The sequence below is a fragment of the Ovis aries genome, chromosome X, assembly GCF_016772045.2.
Source record: "Ovis aries strain OAR_USU_Benz2616 breed Rambouillet chromosome X, ARS-UI_Ramb_v3.0, whole genome shotgun sequence".
NCBI lineage: Eukaryota > Metazoa > Chordata > Mammalia > Artiodactyla > Bovidae > Ovis > Ovis aries.
The window spans coordinates 9,545,387-9,552,532 of NC_056080.1; the positions used below are offsets into that span (position 1 = coordinate 9,545,387).

Genomic DNA, 7,146 nt, shown 5'->3' on the forward strand with positions numbered 1-7,146 from the left:
AGTACACTGATGTGGCTGAGCGGTGTTAAGCTGAGGGAGGGTGTTAGGAAGCAGGGAGATTTATGTAGGAGGACTTGGAAGGCCAAGGTCATAGATGAAGGTATTAGTCTATGTGTAATGGAAACCAGTCAGAGAGCTTTAAGCACTGAAATGTCACAATCTCATTTTTTAAAAAAGATCTCAACTGGTCCCACGACTGGACTATAGGGTTACCATGTTGCCTTCATGAGGATGACAGATGCTGTGTGTCTGGGTTTAGATGACAGCAGTGCAGCTGGAAAGAAGAGGATGAATTTGGAGTGCTGTGCAAACAGACCTGGCAGGGCCAGATGCAAGGTGGGGGATGCAGGGAAGGGAGGCCTTCAGGATGACACCAGGTGTCTGGCTTGGTGTCACCAAGTCACCGACCATTTACAGAGGCAGGAAAGGCCAAGAGAGATACAGGTGAGGACAGGTGAGAAACCAAAAACCCAGTGAAGAGTACATACAACTGAACAATAATATCATGACCAAGGTGAGACTCAAGTGTATTTGGTTCAGAGTTATCACCAGGTGGGGAACAGAAAAAGTAAATAACACAAGTTTATGATCAGAAAGGACTGAGACCAAGGGTAGTATCTGTTTTCTTATGATTAACAGATATCTCTGCTACACAACATACAATAGGAATCCGATTATTTATCAACTAGCAGTGGTGCTTAACAAGTGTTTTGAGGGACTTTCCTGGTTGTCCAATGGTTAAGAGTCTATCTTTCAATGAGAGGACATGGGTTCGATCCTTGGTCTGGGAACTAGGCTCCCACATGCCGCGGGGCAACTGAGACCTTGCACAACTATTGAGCCTGCGAGCCCTAGAGCTTGTGCTCCACAAGAGAAGCCACCGCAATGAGAAGACCACACCCAGCAACTAGGGAGGAGTCCCTGCTCACCACAACTAGAGCAAGCCCACATGCAGCAACAAAGAGTCTGTACACTGCAGTGAAGACCAGCACAGCCATAAATGACTAAATAAATAACACTTTTTTAAAAAAAGAAGTGTTTTGAAGGATGGGAGATGTGGTTTCCTAAGATGATGAGAGTTCCAAACCAGAGGTTATATTCAGGAAAATCTCAGGGCAGCAGAAAAGAAAGTACATTAGGAGGTGGGGGTGGGGAATGGAAAAGGTATCCACGATTAGTAGAGGTGTTAATTAAGGTGATTCAATAATCTCCCTCTGATTTGTAACTTGCAAAATCTGGGCTTTTGTGAGGAGACAAACGAGTAGCAAGCAGAGTATCATAAAAGTGAATTCTGAGCCATGCAGCAGGCCAGTACAAATTCTGCTGAATTTCCTAAGATGTCAACACTGGCAGAACTGATGGATGATAATTGATCCATATCAGCTCAGTGCTGCAAAGGTGCCCAGTTCCGGGTGTTTTTGGAATTACCAAAGAATAGCCTGTAATCAGGGGCTTCCCCGGGAGCTCAGCAGTAAAGAATCCACTGGGAATGCAGACAGATGGGTTTAATCCCTGGGTCGGGAAGATCCTCTGAGGAAGGCATGTCACCCCACTCCAGTATTCTTGCCTGGAGAATCCCATCGACAGAGGAGCCTGGTGGGCTGCAGTTCACAGGGTCACAAAGAGTCGGACACGACTGAAGCGACTGAGCACACACACACCCATCCTGTAACCAGCACCACTGAATTATCAAGTAGACTTACTGGCTTTAAAGTCTTTCAAAATCAAATGTTCATAGAAAGCAAACTTGGAAACTTTCATAATAAGACCTCAACAGATTTGGGTGAGGAAAGGCTCCCTGCCAGGGTAAGCAGCTTAGCCCTTCCAGTGGGTTCCTTAGGGAGGAGGAACCATAAGTAGAGCAGGGAAAGAGTCAGCGGTTAGTAACGAGGCTGTGGTCAAGAGCACAGAGGATAGGGGACTGCACCAAACAGGAAGTGATGTCAGCAACAGAGAAGCTCAGAAGTGGACCAGTCAAGGGACGAAAATGGCTGTATCTTGACATCTGGACTCCATGGGCAGATGTCCCAAATCAAAGCCTAAGTCCCTTGCTTTTTGCCACACCTCAGTGAACAGAACACACGTAACCCACCTGTAGACTTATCTTTACAGGCAGCAACATGAAACCTTATTGTTTCTCTTTCAAAAAACGAGGGTGAAAATAAGTGAGTGCCTCCAGGGAGATGCTGGGGATAACAGTATTCCATGTTGTTCCAAGACGCCTCCGATAATTTGTTCTAAAATTAATATTCACTGTAGTGATTCTACTGAAGTCACCATACTTAATTGCACAGGTTGTCATGAAATTAGGCATTTGTCACAAGACCTTGGTAGATGATCAAGGTTTGCAATATTCTCTTTGGAGTTAATGCAAGAAAGCAGATGAGGACTGTTGGGAAAGGCAGACTAAGGTAATCTTTAACTCAGGCCAAGCGATCTGACTTTTGGGGGCTCAACAAAAGTGGGAGAACACTGCTAAGGCCACGATCAGTGAAACTAGGCTGACTCATTATTATACCCCCAGCACTTGGGCTGCATTTGAGGCTGTCTCTGAACCTCTGTGTTGGTCTTTCTCTGAAGTTCTGCATGTTCTTTGAATAGAATATATAGAATATTCAGAACATTTACTCTGTCTTTTCTTTCTCAGTCTCACTACACAGTAAACGTTACATCTTCTTAAAAATATACATGAAAATTAGATAGACCAGGGGGTCTCTATGGGAGCAATCTTGCCCTCTATGGGACATTCGGCCCTGTCTGGAGATACATTTGGTTATCACAACTAGGGGTGGGTGGGGCTGTGGTATCTAGTAGGTAGATATCTGGGATGCTGCTAAACATTGTACAGGGTACAGGACGGCCCCACAACAAAGAACAATCCTACTCAAAACATTCATTTTGCTGAGGCTGAGAAACACAAGACAAAATGGCATTCAACTTAATGGATGCGCAAATTTGGGGTTTTGTCTATAGCAGTCCAATTAAAGAGCTATCTGGCTGTGTAATTCAACGATATGAAGGGTCACATTAAGTCATTGAAAGTAGGATATTTGATTGTTGGTTTATTGTGGTGACAAAAGAGGAAGAAGGGAGGAGAATTTGGCTCTTCTAACTCAATTTTCTGAGTCAAATGAACTCTGTGGGATCAGGGCATGTGCATAAAACTCTCCGTTCTGTCACCAACTCCACCTGTGCCACCCTGAACTCCACCGCTCTAAACTGGGATTTCTTCAACCACAAAATAGAAAACCTAACCCACCAGCTGGATTTGAGGCTGAAATTGACGCAGTGTCCAAACACTTTGCAACATGTTTAAGACAATAATAGTGAGAAGCTGCAGTTTCTCTAGGAGTGCTGTCAGGCAAGCACTGATTTGTGCATGTCATCCTTGACCCTCTATCAGTTCAGTTCAGTCCAGTCACTCAGTCGTGTCCGGCTCTTTGTGACCCCATGAATCGCAGCACGCCAGGCCTCCCTGTCCATCACCAACTCCTGGAGTTCACCCAAACTCATGTCCATCGAGTCAGTGATGCCATCCAGCCATCTTATCCTCTGTCGTCCCCTTTTCCTCCTGCCCCCAATCCCTCCTAGCATCAGAGTCTTTTCCAATGAGTCAACTCTTCGCATGAGGTGGCCTAAGTATTGGAGTTTCAGCTTTAGTATCATTCCTTCCAAAGAACACCCAGGACTGATCTCCTTTTGGATGGACTGTTTGGATCTCCTTGCAGTCCAAGGGACTCTCGAGAGTCTTCTCCAACACCACAGTTCAAAAGCATCAATTCTCTGGCACTCAGCTTTCTTCACAGTCCAACTCTCACATCCATACATGACCACTGGGAAAACCATAGCCTTGACTAGATGGACCTTTGTTGGCAAAGGAATGTCTCTGCTTTTGAATATGCTATCTAGGTTGGTCATAACTTTCCTCCCAAGGAGTAAGCATCTTTTAATTTCATGGCTGCAGTGATTTTGGAGCCCAAAAAACCCGCTATAGCCTCTCCAAATGCAGTCTGGCTAGTTCAGTGTCCTAAGCATCTCTAAAATATGCTGACTGCACTCAACCTCCAGCTCAGTTGAGGTAGACAGCGTCTCCTTCATCTCTCCCTGGTCCAAATGCCAGGAAGCATACAATTTGACGCCTCCTCACCCTCTACCCCATCCTGGGACCAAAGCAGGATTTTCAAAATACGAAGCTGACCAAGTCACCAAAAGGCATCAAAGGATGACACCCAGCTGGGAGGATGGAGTCACCATAAACTCCATGTGGGAAAACCGTGGGAGGAAAGGTTGGGAGGAAAATGTTGGCTGCATTTTTGTTTTGATGATAAAACAAGACAGTTGTGCTATATTTCAGGAAAGTGCTAACTGATTTTATAAATGCAGGATGCTCTTCTCTGCTTCAGTGTTTTTTATTTCTCTCTTTGTCATTATTAGGACCATTTGAAAAGATGAGTGAAGAACTCATAGCAATTCTTAAGATTTTCACTATTTCATCATCTTTGGAAAAATGGCCAAATACCTGGCCTACAAAAATGTTTGATGAACATTTGAGTAAAATGTGAGCCACGGATGTCTTAAATACAGTGTCCCCTTGGCCAAATGAAAAAAAGCACTGAAGAAAGAGTATTACTTGCCCCTGGATTAGATTTCAGAGGAGGCAAGAGATACTGAGAACACCTGAGGATAATTCTTTTCTAGAAGATGCAGACAAAAAAAAAAAAAAAAAACCAGCCTCCAGGACTCCAGGATAATACACAATGGGGCAAAACCAAGTTGGGCAAAACAAGTGGAATATTTATGCGAAAAGGCAAAAGAAGCTCTTGGAATTACCTCAATCACTGTGGGGGAAGCAGACAAAGAGTGCAGCGTTGGAATAGATCTTAAGCCATAGAGGGTTATGTTAATATGAAAAACAATGGGTCACACTTAATAAAGAACATTCTTTTGACTTGTGACTGATACAGTGCTGCTGAGCACTGCTGCTTTGTCATTCTAAAGCATGCTTTCAGAGGACCGGGGTGACTTCTTCCGACCTGAGAGCCAACACATTCTCTCTGGAATCTTCCTTCTGAGTCTTAAATCAGAAAATACGTATGTAGTCATCTGTGCTAGAATACAGGGGGATTTCATCAGCATATCTTCAGAGAGCAAGAGGAGGCATTAACATCTGCTTGACTCTTAAGTTTTTGCTTTTAGGAAAATGAGACATCTGATTGAAAATAATTTTTAATTTGTTTCATGATGCATTGGGTGTATTTGCATAATTAAGGCAATAATCATTCATACAATGAATAGATTTTTTTTAAGGAGTCAGTTCTCACCTTTCCTCCCTCACCTTGTAAATGATATTGACACCTCAGATTACAATTCAAAGGGCGCCAGCACACAGTTCAAAATCAGAAGGTAGTGGGATGAGATGCTGATTAGACATAATGAGCACAGACCCTAGATCTTTCTGTGCAAAGAAACCTATGCTGAAAACGGGTTGCCCTTAATACCGCTTTAAAAGGCAAATCGCTGAGCCGCTAGTGTATCAAAAAGAAAAGAAAAGAAAGAACAGGCATTAGTAACTTATAAATACCTGGCCTACAAAAATGTTTGATGAACATTTGAGTAAAATGTGAGCCACTGATGTCTTAAATACAGTGTCCCCTTGGCCAAATGAAAAAAAGCACTGAAGAAAGAGTATTACTCACTGAGCATTTCAAGGCAAATAATGCTGGCAAAACTAGAGAAAGAGCCATCATAGGTTCCTAGAATGGGTGCCTGAGAAGGAACCTTAACGATTTCCTAACTCAGGCCCTCATTTTTTTTTCCAGCGCAGCAAAGTGAAACCCCAGAAGGTCGCGGTGAGCCCAACCTGTTGAGTCCCCCCAACCCCGCCCTGTCCGCAACCAGCCACTCTACTATGGCCTGGGGAACCAGTTGGAGCAGCTCCCCGGGGCCTCTGCACCTACCACCCCTGTTCACCTCGACTCCTTCCTTGAAAGCTTTCCCTTTTTTAAATGTGGAGAGTGCATTGTGGAGGACACGAATTCCCAGCAGATAACTGCCTCTGTCTTATTATAAATATTGATGATTCCTAACTTTCCGTCTTAATTCTCCCTAGTTTTGAAAGTCAGCCCCTAGAATGTCCCATCTCAATAGTGAAAATCATGTCAGGGAGAACTCAGTAAAGTAGCAGATGCCAGAACGACTGCAATGCCCCACATCAAAGCCACACATCTACCACAGAGACAAGTCCAAAGACTGGGGTAAACTAACATAGATGCCTGTCGGCTTCCTGGAGGCGGTGCTCAGAATCTTTACAAGTAGTATCCATTCCTCAGAAACAACTCTATGTTCATTGGATTTTTTTTCTTAAGTCTTCTCTCTTTCTCAAAAAGAAACTCAGTCGACAATCTGGATCTGGTCGGTCCTATCATTCACCTAGAAATCTTGATTCCTTCATTAAAGGAGGCAAACTCCACGAGTTTTATCTCTCGTGTGTCCTGAGGTCCCCAGCTCCGCACAGTGCCTGGCATACAGTAGGACCCCAAGAAATGTGGAATATCTGAGGCAACAGGAAGAGAGGCCACCGACACACAACACCCTACCACCTTCTTATATTAAATCAGAAAATGTGCAACCTTGTGTCCCGCTACAAACTCCTAGGGAAATGCACGCCCCCTTTCCAAGGAGCAAACCGGCGGCACCCCAACGCGCCCTGCAGGGCTTCTCCAGAGGGTCCACTGGTCACACGTTGGGATCGCCAAGTCGCCCGACCTCCAGTCCAGTTCTCTGTGGGTTCTTGTGGTGTATCTCACCGAAGACTGGGTGGGTGAACCTGGGTCAGCCCCGGGAGTCCCATTTCTCAACTTTGGCCAGAGAGGCGGCGGCAGGGTCCAGTCCCCGACCCCAAACGCAGTGACCACTGCGCGGGGCAGAGGACCACGGGCTCTGGGAGTGGGGGTTCCCCTTCTAAGGGGCACCCGAGTTTCAGAGCTGGTGCCACTAGGGGTGACGCACGGGGCACTCTCCAACGCTCCCCCCCCAATCACACACCGAGGACCTCTGCGGAGCCCCGAATCCTTTCAACTCCGCGCCGTCCCCCTAGGTCGGCCGTGTGGCGCCCCCTGTCGCCTCTGCGCGCGCCGGGACACTCAC

At 45.6% G+C, this 7,146-nt stretch overlaps 1 protein-coding gene across 3 annotated transcripts in view; it reads right to left on the minus strand.

Moving 5' to 3' along the window:
- Positions 1–7,146, minus strand: part of ARHGAP6 (Rho GTPase activating protein 6) — a 542,302-nt gene that overhangs the window by 270,798 nt on the left and 264,358 nt on the right. The gene's annotated exons all lie outside the window — the stretch shown is intronic.